This window comes from Chlorocebus sabaeus, chromosome 3, assembly GCF_047675955.1.
Source record: "Chlorocebus sabaeus isolate Y175 chromosome 3, mChlSab1.0.hap1, whole genome shotgun sequence".
Lineage (NCBI taxonomy): Eukaryota > Metazoa > Chordata > Mammalia > Primates > Cercopithecidae > Chlorocebus > Chlorocebus sabaeus.
The window spans coordinates 18,374,010-18,392,855 of NC_132906.1; the positions used below are offsets into that span (position 1 = coordinate 18,374,010).

At 39.5% G+C, this 18,846-nt stretch overlaps 1 long non-coding RNA gene across 2 annotated transcripts in view; it reads right to left on the minus strand.

Annotated features, from left to right (window-relative positions):
- Window positions 1-13,174: 13,174 nt before the first annotated feature.
- Window positions 13,175-18,846, minus strand: part of LOC119620084 (uncharacterized) — a 485,174-nt gene continuing 479,502 nt past the window's right edge. For both annotated transcript variants that reach the window (XR_005236529.2, XR_012091946.1), the window contains one exon: window positions 13,175-13,781. This is a non-coding gene — a long non-coding RNA (uncharacterized lncRNA). The remainder of the gene's footprint in view (window positions 13,782-18,846) is intronic.

Here is an 18,846-nt window from a genome sequence, read left to right on the forward strand (position 1 = left end):
CCAACAAAATGATGACAATATTTTTTTGCCCCAAATAACCTCAAAAGAGTCTTATAAAAATATGGCCATTTACATAAATGATTTTTTCTTCTTGTGTGAAAATAAATACAAGGTCTTATATAGGATTATTTTTATTTCCAATAACATGAATCCCAAGACAAGCATGGTTGCAGTATCTTCTATTTTTGTAGTGTCCTAGGGTTTATACAGCATTTTTTTGCATGTGTGAAGACACTTAATTTTTACAAAAATTCTAGAAAATAAACCAGGTAGATTTTTTTTTTGTTTCAGAAATAACTAAAGGAAGGACCAAAAATGGTTACAGGATTTATTATATGTTGTGCAATCCCGAGAGGGGCTTAAAATCTGTGATTTATGGTAATCGCCAGTAGTCTTTCACTTCTCTTAGGTGCTAGTTTTTCAGATCACAAAATTTATACTTCCTGAGGCAAGTGGGTAAAAAAATCTTAATATTCTGATTTTAAAGCACAGAAACTATAGAAGTAAGACTGTGATCAGAGGGAGAGAGAGAGAGAAAAAGAGATCTGAAGTTCTGAAGTAGAGCTTTGGGAGAACCAGCAGGAATCCTACAGATTTCCAAATCCTGGCTCCAGTGCCCTCCTGGGGACTTGGGGTATCTTTGCCCTCGGGTTCCAGGACACAGCCAGAAGTCTTACTAATTAATGTAGGATCATAGATTCAACGTGCTTACGGTTACCTTTCTATCCAGCTGAAACAATTGTTCAAAGTAATTACCTTCTCAGGCATAGCATTTTACATTCAGCTCTTTAAACCATGCCGTGTGTCATAAACACAGTGAAGCATTGATGTAATTATGTGGAGGGCAGAGTGGAAATTAAAAAGAGGAAATGCGGTCTGGCGGTTAGATTGGCAGACTCAATGTCAGGAGTTCTGTTTCTGTTTTTGACATGGCCGCTGACTCTGGGGACTCACTTGGTCCTTGGCTCTCTCCTGCCATTTCTAGAGCTCAAGAGACTAGATCTGTCTCCTACTCAAAGGAGCATCACTTTTGATACGTTGGGACCCCTCTGATGGTACTGGATGTCCTTGAAATGGAAAAGTCATAATCCCATGCAGAGCCAAAGCAAATTTCACAGTTGGCCCATACTTCCCTGTCTGCAAAACAGAGGACAGTGCAGAAGTCATGCTTTTTGGGGCCAATTTCAATTATGAAAATAAAAATCAACCTATCTTTTATCTTGTGATGTAGTTACCAGCTCAATACAGAGAAAAGTACTAGAAAACTCAATATAGAGGAAAACAACGCAGAGGAAAAATATTGCAGGGCTGACATACTTTTTGTGTGCATTTGAATGGAGATTAGCACCCTTCTTTTGAATTCTTTCCTTCTGCTTTTATAGAACAATCCCTCGTCTTCTGCAACTATGAGGTAGCAGTGCTCTGTAGTCCAGATTCCTCTGTGTTTCCCTTTAGGATTTTCTTATTGATGAAAAAAAATCAGGGAAGCTCTTATTTACAGATGACATGATCATGTAGAAAAGCCCCCCAGAAATGAAATGTTCAGATAAAAATTAACAAAACATGTAGAGGATCTGTTTGATGAAAGTTACAAAATGCTGATAAATGAAATCAAAGAATATCTAAATAAATAGAGATACATATCTGTTCATAGATTGGAAATTTAATATAGTAAAGATGTTAATTCTCCCTGAATTGATCAGGCATAGATCATACAAGGTTGTAGGCATAGACTACCTTGTTCTAAAATTTGTATTTAAAGATACAAACCCTGAAATAGCTAAAATAATCCTGACAAAGAAGAATAAAGAGGGAGAATCACCCTACCCAGTATTAAGGCTAACTATGGAGCTGTAGTAGTTAAAACAGTGTGATATTGGCATAGGGATTGACATATATATCAGTGGCACAGATAGAGAACCCAGAAATATATCCACACAAATATCCTCCTTTGATTTTTGGGAAAAGTGCAAAAGCAACTTTTTTGTTTGTTTGTTTCTTTTTGAGATGAATTCTCACTCTGTCACCCAGGTTGGAGGGCAGTGGCCTGATCTTGGCTCACTGCAACCTCCACCTCCCAGGTTCAAGCGATTCTCCTACTTCAGCCTCCCGAGCATCCGGGATTACAGGCACCCACCACCATGCCTGGCTAATTTTTATATTGTTGGTGGAGATGTGGTTTTGCCATGTTGACCAGGATGATCTCAAACTCCTCACTTCAAGTGATCTGCCCACCTTGGCCTCCCAAAGTGCTGGGATTACAGGAGTAAGCCACTGTGCTCAGCCTGCAAAAGCAATTTGATGAAGGATAGCTTTTCAACAAATGATGCTGGAGCAACTGAATAGCTATAATTATAAAAGTGGACCTCAACCTAAACCTAATACCTTATACAAAAATTAACTCAAGTGAAACACAGACTTAAAAAAAATAGAATATAAAATTACAAAACTTTTAGAAAAAACTTCAGAGAAATCTTCAGAATCTAAATTAGGCGAAGAGTTCTTAGACTTGATGCCAAAAGTATGATCCATAAAAGGAAAACTGATAAATCAGACTTCATGAAAATAAAAAAAAAAAAAACCTTTTGCTCTGCAAAATACCTTATTAACAGGATAAAACGATAAGCTACAGGCTAGGAAAAAAAAAATTGCAAATCGCATATTTGACAAATGACTTGTATCTAGACTAGATAGAATACTCTCAAAATTCTAAAGTGAAAAAAACATGGCCGGTTACGGTGGCTCACACCTGCAATCCTAGCACTTTTGGAGGCCGAGGCAGGCAGATAGCTTGAGCCCAGGAGCTCAAGACCAGGCTGGGCAACATAGTGAAACCCTGTCCCTACAAAAAGTACAAAAATTAGCTAGGTGTGCTGGCACATGCCCGTCATCCCAGCCACTTGGGAGTCTGAGGTGGAAGGATTGCTTGAGCCCAGGCGGTGGAGACTGCAGTGAGCTATAATCATGACACTGCACTCCAGCCTGGGTGACAGAGTGAGACTCTGTCTCAAACAACACCACCACCACCACCAGATATGCCAACTATAGAATAGGTAAAAGACATAAACAGACATTTCACTAAAGAGGGTTTATAGGTAAGCATAAAAAGATGCTCAGCATGATTAGCTAGGGAAGTGAAAATTAAAACCCAAATGAGATATTACTACACACTTACCAGAATGTTTTAAAAAAATAGAGACAATACAAAATGAAGGAGGTGAGATTGGATCGCTTATACGTTGCTGGTGGGAATGTACAGTCACCCTGGAAAACAGTTTGGCAGTTTCTTACAACACGAAGCATTCAATTATCATATGATCCAGCAATTTCAGTCCTTGACATTTATCCCAGAGAAATGGAAATTCATGCTCACACCAAACCCCATATATGAATGTTTATAGTATCTTTATTCGTAATAGCCCCAAAGTGGAAACAACCCAGGTGTTCTTTGACAGGTGAATAGTTAAACAAAGTGTGCTACATCGATGCCTTGGAATACTATTCAACAATAAAAAGAAACAAACTATTGATTCACACGACATGGATGAATCTCAAGAGAATTATATGGACAGAAAAAAACCCAGTATTCCAAAAGATTACATACTAAATTAGTTTCTTGTTGCTGCTGTACCAAATTACCACAAACTTAATGGCTGAACTAATACAAATTTATTATCTTATAGTTCTGAAAATCAGGAATCCAAAATCAGTCTCTAAAGTCTTGAAAAGTCAAGATGTTGGTAGGGATGGTTCTTTATGGAGGCTGTAGGGGAGAATCCATTTCCTTGCCTGCTGAGGTTCTAGAGAATGCCTACATTCCTTGGCTTGTGGCCCCTTCCTAGTATCCCTCCAGCCTCTGCTTTCATCACCACATCTCCTACTATTATATCCCTGAGTTTCCTGCCTCCTTCTTGTCAGGATATTTGTGATTATATTGGACCCACCAAGATAACCCAGGATACTCTCCACCTCTTAACATCCTTCACTTAATCACATCTACAGAGTATCTTTTGCCATATAGAATCATGTATTCACAGGTTCTGGGGATTAAGACATGGACAGGCCATTATTCAGCGATCACGATCCTGCTGGATTCCACTTATATAGTATTATTAAAGTGGCAAAATGACGAAATGGGGAACAGATGAAAAGTTGCCAGGGTGCGGGGAGAAGGAGGGTAGGTGTGGCTATGGAAGGGCGACACAAATAATCCTCGTGATGTTCAAACTGTTCTGTGTCTTGATTGTGGTGGTGGTGCATACACGAACCTACAAGTAGATAAAATTTCATAGAACTAAAGACACACACTCGCACAAACACAAATTAGTATAAATATAATGGGAGAAATGTGAACAAGATGAGTGGATTGAGTCCATATTAGTATCCTGATTGTGATACTGTACAGTTTTGCAAGATGGAGTATAGCCATAGATGTTATTATAGAGGGGAAAGTAGGTAAAGGGTGCATGGGATCTCTTTGTATTATTTCTCAAAACTGCAAGTTAATCTACAGTTACCTCAAAACAGAATGTTTACAAATCAAACAAAATAGAAAGCCATAGTTATTATTATAGAAACATAATATTACCTTGCATTGTTGGAGCCCAACTCCAGCTGGTAGTCAGAATTATTTGGGGGAATGATTCTAAGAATACAGACTCCTAACTCCATCTTGGACCTATTTATTAAAATGATATGAGATAGAGACCAGGGATCCCCATCTTTAAAAACTTCCCAAGTTATTTATTATCAGTTAGGTTTGGAAACCACAATATTCTACTATGCACTGTTTTTTCTGCAAACAGTTTTGCACGTAGTACTTTCCATTTACATAAAATGTCAAGAAGCACATGGATCCATCTTACCAAGCTGATCATAAAAGGATAGATAATTCCTCCAGGTATATGTATACTCTTCAGGTGGAATTCTGATTAAGAGAATTTGAGTAATTATAGCAGAAATGTGGGACACTGAGTTAAAACAATACATTGGGTTGACAATTCATGTCTGAATTAAGCTACAGAGAAGATTGTTGTTTTGAGGTTCCCCCTAATTGGAGAGGAGGCTGTTGTTTGGAGGAGATCCTAGCAGGGAAGGCTGCCAGATGTGGACATGAAGAGGGGTCACATAGATCGAAGACGCTCAATGTGCTACTTTGGAACTGAAATTTACTTTAACAATGGATAACCCTTCTGCCACGGTACATGATGGTTTGAAGGCTTTGATTATAGCTTTGAGAGTTGGTGTGATGGGAGCTTTCATTTTAAGTTGCCAAATTGATGGGAAAACCAAAATGTCCAGACACAGAGACTGGAGAATAGATTAAATGGTCGTGCAAAGGGTGAAGGTAACTTTAAAACTCTCCTGAGTGGAGTTTTATATGAAGACACTTGGGTGGGAGGCAGTAGAAACATATGTCTTTTAAAAGATAACATATGTCTATTATGCATCTCTGACATAAATAGGTGTTGGATGAATAAAGGTAAGAAACTTACAATCTATGGGCCAACACCAGCTCAATTTAATTAATTGGACAATTTTAATTTGGAAGCTGTTCCCAAAAAACAGAGCCTATGTCCCATCCCACAAAGTTAATTAAGAAAAAACCTGACTGCGATAATTTAAGGTATACAGGAATTAAAATTATATGTCACAGAAAGAAACAATGCAACAGGATTCTATGCAAAAAGCCTGCGTATTCACTAAGAACCAGCCCATACACCAATTGCTGCTTTCCTGGGTGCTGCTTGTTTTCCCATTCCTCTTAGCAACAGAAAGCTTTAATGTTGAAGGTAAGACAGCCAATATTTGAAACTTCATCAGAAAAATCTACGTGGTGAGGTTGTGATCCTGTACTCATTTTGGGTAGCATTTGCTAATGTTTCCCAGAGTGGAAGGAATAAGTCTTGCTACAGCAAAGTATCCCTGCCCAAATCCTCCATGAGCAGAGAAAAGACGCTCTCCTCTGCCTGTCTGATGCTCATCATGTAGTGAAGGCACCCCCAGGACTGCGACCATTTTCTTTTTTTATTTTTTTTTATTTTTATTTTTATTTATTTATTTTTTTGAGACGGAGTCTCGCTCTGTCGCCCAGGCTGGAGTGCAGTGGCCGGATCTCAGCTCACTGCAAGCTCCGCCTCCCAGGTTCACGCCATTCTCCTGCCTCAGCCTCCCGAGTAACTGGGACTACAGGCGCCCGCCACCTCGCCCGGCTAGTTTTTCGTATTTTTCAGTAGAGACGGGGTTTCACCGTGTTAGCCAGGATGGTCTCGATCTCCTGACCTCGCGATCCGCCCGTCTCGGCCTCCCAAAGTGCTGGGATTACAGGCTTGAGCCACCGCGCCCGGCCTGCGACCATTTTCTTAGAGCTGTGGCCTCTGGAATAGAGATGCTATCACTGGCCTTATAGAGAGGAATGAAGAATTCTCCCGGGCAATTAAGTGATACTAGATAATACTCGTTGTGGGAATTAATGGGTCCTTTATTTACCATAATATGCCATCCTCAGGGTATCTAGTACTTATTAATGTTCTTTATATTAATAACATTTGCTTTTAAAATGTTGTAGCTAGAGTTCTTGAGAAGGCAGCTGTTGCTAGTTTACTGGGCTGTCAGAGAGGAAAATTATGAAGATATCTGGGGGAGCCAGTAGAAGTGCATGCTTTTGGAAGGCTAACCTTAAGCCCGTTGTGCATATCTAAGGGAATGGGAGTTTCATAGATGGAGGTGAGCAACCAAGAGCCTATGAGGAGATCCTATTTCACTTAATGGTCACAGATGACTGAGAGTTGTCTGAGTTCTGTTTCCTGGCCCTCAGAGGTCAGGGAGGAGTCACTTCCCCCAGAGGAAAATGGGCTTCTCTTAGAGGACACCAGGCTTGGAAACTGGACATTGTAGAGAGCAATAGTCTGGAGAATAGTACGATAGCTCCTGGTTCTAGTCCCTGTTAGTTAATCCAAACTGCAGGAACAGAGATGTGGCTGATTCAGCCGAGGAATATCTCATTCTCTGCCCTCGTGCTATTCCAAGCCCTTCCCTTAACAATCTCACTTAAACCAAATCACTAGCCTGGTCCTAAAAGACTACAAGCACTCAGCTTCTCAAACTCTGAAGTCCAATCCTTAATGGATGTCAGCTTTTTGGTGTCTCTTTACATAACTCTCTGATCAGATCCTCCAGATCTTGGGGGCATAAACCTTATTGTGCAAGGCACCTTGGCAAACCCATGTCAGAACATACTAGAGTGGAATGGTGAACCATTAATCAGCTCGCTGAAAAAGGTAAAGAATTTAGATATTCCTAGATATGCCTACGGTTTCCTGCAGGTAAGCGATTCCTACAATACTGTACTTAAAATTCCAATACCATTCTTCTCAGGAGCTTACTAAACATTTTAGGAACTAAGCCAACATTATTCTCCCTTACCTGCCCTTTCATATCAAAGGCATAAAGGCCAGGATTGCTCCTCTGCACTTTATTATTACCTTTCTTTTCCTAGGTCAAGAGTTTCCTTGGGTATAAGAAGCTCAACTCAATCACCCCAGTCTCACTTTCCTGAACAACATCTGCACCGTGTCCTTTGGGTATGAGATAAGGTTTAATCAAATCAGTAGAAACTTGGCTGTGATCTGAAACACCAGTCAATGCAAGAATTGTGCCCCATCCACCTGGCCTTTTCACTATAGGATTAATGTGTTGAAATGACTGAAGACCTTGTGACACAGATCAGATTTCCTATAAACACTATAATTTATTATGGACATTTTAAATAGACTGGGTATTCTGTTGCTCTGGTGTTTAATTCCATGTCAGTAATGGAGGTAGAGAATTCAATGTGTGCTCAGTGACACCTCAAGTCCTTAGCTAGTTCTCATCTCCAATGTCATACTTCCAGTAGATGGCTGGGTTATATATCACCACCATTGCCAGGAACTACTCTTTTCATGTTGTTTCCTGATTGTAGGTACACGCTTAAATTTGGAAGAACATTCTCAATGTTTCTTTCAGCTTTTCTCTGTAAATGCCTTATTTGATATGGAGCAGTCTTGTGAGGGGTATAAGGAACACCCCCTTTGAATGTATAGAATATCATCCTATGGTGGTGAAATGTCTCAACATGTGTAATATTATGCACCTGGGGACTCATGCTTTTGAAAACTGATTACGGCATTTTCTCTGGGACTTTTCACTCTAGTTTACATGCTGAGGTGTAAGTTGATGCAGTACCAGACTGGAGGGTGGGCACCTGGGCAACATGAGGTCCCATCAAACCTGGCCCACTTTTCCCAGACTACCTCACACTACTCTTTGCTCCCACCTCTGTATGTCGACCCAGACTCTTCTGCTCCCAACAGCCTCATACACCCAGCACTTTCCCACATCTCTCTCTCTTATATTATTTCATCTTTACCTTTGCCCATTTAGCAACGTGAGTTACCATGCTTTAGCCTCTGAATGCCAGCTTCTTCCCAACATTAACACCAGAGTCAAGTTGTTCTTCCTCATTCATCCAACAAACATTTACTGAGTACCTAGTACTTCCCAATTGACATGCTAGGTTCAGGGTACCCACTGGTGAATAAGCAGCCACGCTGTCTTCCTTGTGGAGCTTTAAAGTCTATTGAGGGAGGCAGAAAATAAGCTGGGAGCAAACATATAAGTAAGAAAGAATAAGCAAAGAAAGAATAATAGGGAGAATGTACTTAGAGAGGGTGGTGAGATTTAAGCTGAGTCCTGAAAAATAAGAAGTCAGGTGTTCTTTGCAAGTGAGAATAGAGACAGGGCACCTGGCAGAAGGGAGAGCATGTGATGTGATTTGATGTAAGATTTAAAAACTTGGTCTGGCTGCATGTGTGAGTGCATATGGGAGGAGGACAGGAATTGAAGTGTGGAGACCACCAGGGGGCTGTGGAAGCAGTCCAGAGGGAACTGATGGGTGAGAACGGTGGCAGTGAAAATCAAGGGCAGTGATGATGTTGGACTGGACATAAAGGATGAGGGACAGGGAGGGGCCAAGGATGGATCATTCCCAGGTTTCAGTCTTGAAAGTTGCAGATGAAACCTTCCCAACCAATTGAAAGCCTCTACTTACCTCTTTCCAGCCTCGTGCAAGGCACCCAAAAAGAGATCAAGATACGTCTGTTCCTTTTCCATTTTCTTTGAAGACTTAGCAGCGCATTCCATATAACACTTGTTTGGCAGTAACTCACATGCTATCATGTGACATATCTTCCACTGTTTTTTAAATTAAAGGTACTGGAATGTATCGCCAGACAAACACTAAAAGTATACAATTTGCCATTCTAGGAAACAGCCCACATAGCTTCTTGAGGACAGTAGTTTCTTTCTGTGATAGTTAGATCACAATGGCAAAAAGAAAGCACCAACTAGAATTCCTCTTTACAATTTTAATTTTATCTAATATTCTATTCCTGATTAGTTATGTGCTCATAGTCTAGGGTAATATTAATGTTGGGTGCGTTTCCAAAGGTTCAGGGCAGACGTCAGGTACGACCCTTACTCGTGATTGTGGACATGAGGGTAAATGACAGGTTTGCATTGGTGGGAAATGCTGAGGCTAAGCTGGGGTTGGATATCTAGAGTGAATGGCTAAATTGGCAGGAGAACCCTGAGCGGATCAAATGATTTCAGTCAGGCTCATTTGCACAGCCAGTGAGAGAAACGAAAGAATCTGAGCTTGCTTATTGAATGTTGAGGGGCAAGGAAGGGATAGGTAAGCTGCTAAAGGAGGAAGCTGAGTGAAGCTTGTTCTCTAAAAATCTGTGGTTTAGATCACTTAGCTGAAGATCTCAGGTCAGACTGTACACTCACGGGTTTCTGAACCAATAATGGAGGTCTGAGAGCCCAAAGATGATAGGTGGACTTGTAAATGGCTCAGCTAGGGTGTGTTCTGAGTTAGGTACCACAGAGATGAGTCTTGGCTCTGGAGATGTTTGAGCAGAAAGGTTCAGAAGAACCACCTATAACGTGGTGAGGGGGTTGAGATGAGACCCTTAGCTGGAGAGGTGTAAGAGAGTCACTCATCAACATTCAGGGGGAAAATCTTTTATTAAGAAAAAGACAGTCTTTATATAAATGCTTCTATTATACAATTGTCCAAAAAGTTGTGAAATTAACTTAGTAGTTAAACATTCTGCTGTACCTAAAATAGCAAAACAACAAACACAGGTTGTTCAGTTTTTCCACGTCGGAAAAAAAGAAACGCTGCATCAGTTCAACCCATAATTTCAGCCTGTGCTCACGGGTTGTGTCTGCGCCGAAGGAGTGATCTGAATGATAGGCTTTGCTGCTGGTCATTTCAGTCATTTAGAAAGCGCTCCAGCCTGGCCCCTACTGTGAGGACAGACAGTGTCTAAACCACTGCAGCTGAACCAACGGACTAAAAAATTTTGTGAACCCAATTAGCTGTGGCATGGCTCTTTGAGTAAGCCACACAGTTGGGACATAGTGTCGGCTCTGCCACTCATCCAGCAGTGGCAAATGCTTAACCATTGACAGTGACTGCACTGTGCTGCCCTTATTCAGGTCACCCACAGGACAGGCACACACTCCTTCACTTTTCAAATACTAAAGTGAAAATAAATATAGCCAGACGAAAGGTACCAATCGAGAATGTGGAATGGGGAATGAACAAGGAATCATTGCCTCCAGATGACAGCCTGGAAAAACAAAATTTTGGATCTAGGTGCTTTCAGTTTTCAATGATACGGGTTAATCCTGCTCCCCTTCTCCCAGAAATACACTGCTTTATTCAGTTCTGTGCAGCCTACAGGTCCAAACTTGTCCCTAGTGACATGCACACTGGCTATTTCCCTTCCCATTTTGGACAGAAGACAAAGTGTTCAGGAAGACCCTACCGAGTTAGGAGTTTTATAACAATAACACTCAATTACAATAGTAAAATTATTTTTTTTACCAATTTATTTGTGGAGTTCCTTTCCTTATTGTGTTGATGCAATTTCTTTCTTTTCCCTTTTTTTTTTTTTTTTTTTTTTTTTTTGAGATGGAGTTTTGCTCTGTCACGGAGGCCAGAGTGCAATGGCCTCATCTTGGCTCACTGCAAGCTCTGCCTCCCTGGGTTCACGCCATTCTCCTGCCTCAGCCTCCCGAGTAGCTGGGACTACAGGCACCCACCACCACGCCCAGCTAACTTTTTGTATTTTTAGTGGAGACGGGGTTTCACCATGTCAGCCAGGATGGTCTCGATCTTCTGACCTCATGATCTGCCCGCCTTGGCCTCCCAAAGTTCTGTGATTACAGGCGTGAGCCACCATGCCCGGCCAATGCAATTTCTTTAAAGCTAACACTACCAAGAAAATGTATCACTATAATCAGTTTTTTATTCAATTTAAAGGCTTTAAAAAATTGTTTGTCCCGACAAAATAACCAAATGTTGATCACCTATATATTTTAAGTTTCAAAAGAAAATGTTTTGTCTTCCCCCAGGGCCTCTGCATAAGGTGAGGGTGTGATGATGACTCAGACTGGGCTTCTGTTACTCTCCTGCCCAGGTGAGTTTCCCAAATTGACGTTCCTTTCATGTTTCTCACAAAAGCTATGGAATCAACGTGGTATTTGGTCAGAAGTTGTGCAAGACTGAAAACTTATAGCCTGGGCAGGTATGGCTACTTTGAAAATTGTGCACCTTTATAAAATAAGAAAACAATGCTTCTTTTTAATAGCTTAAAAATGCTCTTCCATGATTTAGAGTATTTAATGTGGAGGTAGAAGTTAAGCCAATCTGATGCTTTTTCTTTAGAGATATTGGATATTGGATTTTATCTGTCTAGATTACTCTCAGTTGTTTCTCTGAACTATAATTTTGATAACATCACAAGGGCAAGTTATATTCGTTATTTATGGTACCTGCAACATAGTGAAGACTTTCATCTATATGCATATATTCTTTTTTTTTTTTTTTTTTTTTTTGAGATAGAGTCTTGCTTTGTCACCCAGGCTGGAGTGCAGTGGCGCGATCTCGGTTCACTGCAAGCTCTGCCTCCTGGGTTCATGCCATTCTCCTGCCTCAGCCTCCCGACTAGCTGGGACTACAGGCGCCCGCCACCACGCCTGGCTAACTTTTTGTATTTTTAGTAGAGATGGGGTTTCACCATGTTAGCCAGGATGGTCTCAATCTCCTGACCTCATGATCTGCCTACCTCAGCCCCACAAAGTGCTAGGATTACAGGTGTGAGCCACCGCGCCTGGCCTACATGCATACATTCTTTACAGGTCAGGAATAGATCATGAAGCAACATCTATACAGTTTTTAGGGAATATAGCCTCCTAAATTGTGGTTTCATCCTCAACAACAAAAGTGAATCCGCAGTGTTCGCTATGGAAATTGTATTAATTTGCTTCTTTTCTTCCCAAATCATATGTTTCAGTTAACTTCTGTTAGCAACAAGACTTTTATATATGTAAGGACTTACAAACTATGCCACACATGCATTTCTCCTAAAAATATATTTATTAAATTGATAGAAAGTTTAAAATGAATAAAAATAATGCTTGTGCTCCCTCTTCCCATGTTGGGGTCTCTCACATGTTAGCCCTCATAACAGTGAGGGTTGGAAGTCCCTGAAAAGAATGTTGCTCTCCACCATGTGCTCCTACAGCATCATGGACACATCTGCATGACAGCATTAATCCCTTTCAAGGGAAATGCATTCTCTAAAAAATAGATTTTAGTGAGGTAAAATATGCATACAAAATTCACTCTTTCCATGTTTAAATATACAGTTCAATAGCAATAAATATATGTATATTCTTCCCCCACTTTCCTTCTCCCCTCCCCGCTCCCTTCCTGGCCTCTGGTAACCACCATTCTCTTTTCTACCTTCATGAGATCCACTTTTTGTAGCTCCCACATATGAGGGAGAACATGTGATATTTGTCTTTCTGTGCTTGGTTTATTTCACTTAACATAATGGCCTCCAGTTCCATCCATGTTGCTGCAAATAACAGGATTTCATTCACTTTTATGGCTAAATTATATTCCATTGTTTATCTGTACCCCAATTTGTTAGTCTATTCATCTGTTGATGGGTATTTAGGTTGATTCCATATCTTGGCTATCATGAATAGCGCTGTAATAAACATGAGAGTGTAGATACCTCTTTGATATATTGATTTCCTTTCTTTTGGATACATGTCCAGTAGTGGGATTGCTGGATCATATAGTAGTTTTAGTTTTAGTTTTCTGAGGAACCTCCGAACTGTTCTCCATAGTGGTTGTACAAATTTACATTCCAACCAGCAGTGTATGAGTGTTCTCTTTCTCCATATACTTGTCAGCATCTGCTATTGCCTGTCTTTTTGATATAAGCCATTTTAACAGAGTGAGATGATATCTCACTGTGGTTTTGGTTTGCATTTCTCTGATGATTAGTAATGTTGAGCATTTTTTCATATACTTGTTGGCCATTTGTATGTATTCTTTTGAGAAATGTCTGTTCAAATCTTTTGCCCATTTTTAAATCAGATTATTTGATTTTTTTTCCCATTGAGTTGCTTGAGCACCTTATATATTCTCATTATTAATCTCTTGTCAAATGGATGGTTTGTAAATATTTTCTCCCATTCTGTGAGTTGTCTCTTCACTTTGTTCATTGTTTCCTCTGTTGTGCGGAAGTTTTTTGGCTTGATGTAATCTTATAAGTACCGTGTGCTAACTGATTTCACCACTGGAGCCACTTGATGTAATCTTAATTGTCTATTTTTGCTTTGATTGCCTGGAGTTTACACCAACAGCAAACAATCTGGAAAAGAAACCAATAAAGCAATTCCACTTATTATAGCTACAAAAATATAAATTACCTAGGAATCAGTCTAATCAAAGAAGTGAAAGATCTAGATGAGAAAAACTATAAAACAATCCTTCTGAGAGGAATATTGAAGAGGACACAATAAGTGGAAAGATAGTCCATGCTCTGGACTAGAAAAATTAATGTTGTTGAGAGAATACTATCCAAAGCAATTTGCAGATTCAATGCAATCCTTATCAAAATGCCAATGACTTTCTTCAAAGAAATAGAAAAGAATCCAAAAATTTATATGGAATTTATTTGCATAAATAGCCAAAGCAATCCTGAGCAAAAAGAACAAAGTTGGGAGCATCACACTACCTGAGTTCAAAATTCATTACAAAGCCATAGTAACCAAAACAGCATGGTACTGGCATAAAAACAGACATCAGACCAATGGAACAGAATAGAGAATCCAGATATGAAAACAGGTATTTACAGCCAACTCATCTTTGACAAAGTTGCCAAGAACATACAATGGTGAAAAGATAGTCTTCAATAAATGGTGCTGGGAAAACTGGATATCCATATGCAGAAGAATGAAACTAAACCTCTATCTCTCATCATACTCATAAATCAAATCAAAATATATTAAAGACTTAAATCTAAGACCCAAAACTATGAAACTATATGAACAAACAGTGGGGAAACACTCCAGGACTTTGGTCTGGGAAGTGCACTCTTACATGTTTCTTTCTTTCACTTAATTGTGAGGGTTGGGGGCAATACGGTAGAATGTCAGGGTTGAGTTTAAATCCGCTCTAGGCCGTGGTTTAGTTTTGAGATTGAGGTTAAGCTACATAACCTCCCCAAATCTCCATTTTATCACTTGCTTAGAAAAAGACAGATTAATAATACCTCCCTATATCACAGGATTGAGTATGGAATGGATATGAACTTACCTGCTATATGTTAGGTGCTCTGGAAATGAGAATGTTTACACCTAATTTTTAGTGTTATCTATCTTTTAGTAATCAATGCTTGTCTCTATCTATCCTAAGTAAGGAGTGTAATAAATGTATGTTGAATGAATAAACTGATGAATAGAGGGAGAAGAAGGAGTCATCAAGGTTTTGCTTTGAAGGAGTTTGCCTGGAAGATATTTTCTTCTTTTTCCCCCAGCCAGCATTCCTCACTCAAATTCCTAATACTTTCCAGTGCTTATATAGTGTTAGCATGTGGGCAGGTGAAACGGAATGAAATGGCAGTGGCTTTTGGCCATTCAGTGCCTACTTTTGAGTTGGTTAATTAGTCAATTGAGTTAGGTAGAAACCATTGTTCCGTATGTTAAGCCTAAATCCACAAAAATGGGGGAAAATGTATTTCTCAAAATTATTACTGTCAGGTGTAAAGAAAAGCTTACAGCACTCCAGAAAGTGTCCCCAGCTAGCCCACTGGTGCCGAACCCTTGGCTCTGTGCTGTAGAAACCTTCAAAGAGGCTAGAGAAAGATGAATCTCCACTCCCCATCCACCATGTTGCAATACCAAGTGCTTTCCATAAGCATTTTTTAAGCTAAAAGACAAACGTACACATCCATCATTATTATTTCATTAGTTCTCCCCTTCAAAATAACCTATTTCTTTCTCTATGTCTCTTTTGCCTGTTGCTCTAACAGCAGGTGATGAAAGAGAAGCCTCCCCAAAGAAGATTAAAACACGATTTGTTATGAAACTTCTAGTTTTCCATGGTTAAATGCTACTCAGAATACAGGTAAAGCCACGAGGAGTTTCCCTGGTGTTTGCCAAGCCCAAAGCCGCAGACAGATGAGAGGGGCAGAACATGAGCAATGAGGGAATGTGGGCTGAGGGATTCCATGTTTAGACAGATGGCTTTAGGCAGTGGGGCTGGCCAGAGAAAGCAAGAGCCTGCCTGGGGCACCAGGCCCCGGGAGAGCAAGCAGAGACGTTTGCATCAACCATGTGAGCTCATGGGGGGAATCAAGTATGAAGACAGGATTCTCAGTCATCATCAACCGCAAAGTGTCACTAGGAAAGGAGAGTGGCTTTAGTCATCAATTGGATAAATGGCTTATTTTTCTTGAAGAAGAGCATTTATGAGAATGAAGTCATGTGGAAAAAGGTGTCAAAATAAGAAGCAGTAGTGATAGACCTGGCTGGGTGCGAGTGGTGACGGGGTGGTAATCTGGCTTCCTTGTTATCTCCTGACCATTATGTGTTCTTGGTCTGGAACTGGCCTACTAACTAGGTTTATTTATTTATTAAATTAAAATAATTTTTTTTTTTTTTTTTTGAGATGGAGTCTCACTCTGTCACCCAGGCTGGAGTCTCGATCTGTTGCCCAGGCTGGAGTGCAGTGGCATAATCTTGGCTCACTGCACCCTCCACCTCCCAGATTCAAGTGATTCTCCTGCCTCAGTTCCTGAGTAGCTGGGATTACAGGTGCCAGTCACCACGCCCAGCTAGTTTTTGTATTTTTAGTAGAGATGGAGTTTCAACATGTTGGCCAGGCTGGCCTGACCAACTCCTGACCTCGAGTGATCTGCCCACCTGGGTCTCCCAAAGTGCTGAGATTACAGGCGTGAGCCACTGCACCTGGTCACTAACTAGGTTTATTTCATATGTCAAAGAATCTGATGATTGATTACTGATGTCTGCCCCAGGATCAGAAAGACAACTGGTAGTATTCATGCCATTTCCTGGCCTCCCAGGTACAGAACTTAACCTCCTTAGACTTTATTTTCTTTGTCTTGAGAACGATGCCAACTACAGTTATGCGAATTATTCTAAACCTAAGGACTAACCAGTGAGAGTATTGTCTGAGGGTTACTGTGAGTACATTGAGTTCACTTGTTTATAAAACCATTTTCAGCATTCAAGTAAATGAAAGTATTCAACCTTCAATATAATTCATCATAACTCACGCACTGTATGTTTTTCTCTTTCTTTTCCTTTTGGCTGTATATTAGAAATCCCAAAATACCACAATAAAACCTTAGGTTCATTGTTCCTGCATATCCTATTCTTGTTTATACTTAGAATTTTTTAAGGACATTGAACAAATTCAGATTAGTAATGAGCTCACAAAAGGACTAGAAGGCCTGAAAAGAGTAAGTGAAATAACAAAGTAAGTGAAAATAAGGTACTAGTCAAGCCCCCAAAGTACAGATGTTCAATGGGGACACACTTTCTGTTATCCTGAACTCCAAGCACACAGCAAAATTAGCAAAGCACAGAGAAGAAAAAATTCTGTTAATTTTCTTCCTCCAGTAAACACCTTATTTCAGTTTTTCTGAAACTGGGTCTGCAGATACATTTTGAAGCTTTGTGATTTTTTTTTTTCTTTAAAAGTTTTTATCCAATGACTGAAATTTAGAAGCATTGCTTTACTAAAATTTTAAAATATGAAATATTTCAAATCTCAGAAAACAATGCAACAGATACCAAGGGAGCCCATCAAGCAAATTGGGAGGATTTGCTGTATTGTTTCTGATCTCCAATTTTTTTAATGGAATACAAAACTTACATATGTAATTAAAGCCACTCTGCAGGCTTCCTTTCTCTTTTCTTCCCACTTGAGAGGTAGCTGCTAACTTGTTGAATTCACTTTGTGGCTTCATAGATTTTTTTCTATGATGGCATTTCATTAAGTTGTATTAAGCATTCATTTTTTTTCACTGCAAAAACGGATTAAACACCTACTGTTCATCTATCTATTTTGGATACAAATGTGAAAGGTATTTAAGGAACAGAACAAAAGCACAGAAATGAGATTAGTGACTAAGAGATTAATTAACTGTACATTCAACAGATTTACCAAATACCCATGAAGTGCTAGTTCACAGTTTTTCAATAATGAGTGGCAAAGAACGGGTGATGGGTGGAGCAACTCTGATTCATCTAATACTAACACAGTTTTGACATTAGTATCAAAATCATAGATTAATTGAGAACTGGGACTGAGAGGTCTGGCTCCCTAGATTTGGCTGATGATCCTTGGCATGACCTTGAAGAAGTCAGCAGCCCTGGCTCTACTGCTATCATTGGTGAAATATGGATGCAATGAAACATTTTCTTCACGCAGAGGCATTAGTACAAATAAGTTCATGTCCTTGAAACCTCTGAATAAAAGCTCATTATATTCCAGGCTACAGATGGAATAGAGACTAATTTTGTTAAATAGAGATAAACAAAGAGCATATTATTAATTGGAGAACTTGCGTGTTGAAAATTGGGAAGGATAATCATTCATTAGTTTAAATGAGGCTTTACATATTAATTATAACCAATATATATTAGGTAAAATATTGAGAGAGACTGAAAAGGCCACATATACATGCTAATATAGGTTTGGGTTTTTAAGCACTGGGGTTTTAGTGTCTCATTTAGTGAAATGCCGTAAGAACCAGAAGATTTTGAAGGCTGAATGAAAACAAGAAGTGATTGTGGTTATCAATATGAGAAACAACATCACTCCATTAATGAATACTCAAATTGTTTCATCTTTATTGACCTCACCTTCTAAAGTAGATAATCCTTAAGATCCTCTCTGGTACTCTAGCTTTCTTCTTTCTGAGCATGTTATTCCTTTGTATTTTAGTCATGACAAACGAATTTGTACAAAATAGTGTCTTCAAATTTACACTGTGACCAAAATGTTGGATTGAAAACAAAATTTATTGCCTTTATTTAATATTTCGATGACATAGCAGAGATTTAAAAACTATTATTTATACTATTTGAGAGTTAATTGTAACTCAGAATATAGAGTTAACTCTTTTTCTTTTAGTAGCAAGAACTTTTTGGCAGCAAGATTTTGTTTCAGTGACAGACATGACACAGAAACAGAAAATATGATTGTATACCTTTAACCTTATCACCAGGCAGCTGAGCTATTGGTCATGATCTGGCTTCCAAGTTGCAATCTGTCGCTCACTGCTTGCCTGAAATGGGCCAGAAAAGCAGGTTTATTGTGTTTCTACAGTTACATAGAAGTAGAAATGCTCCTTGGACCTCTGACTGCAAGATGACAGACTAGATTAAAATACAGAAATGTATTAA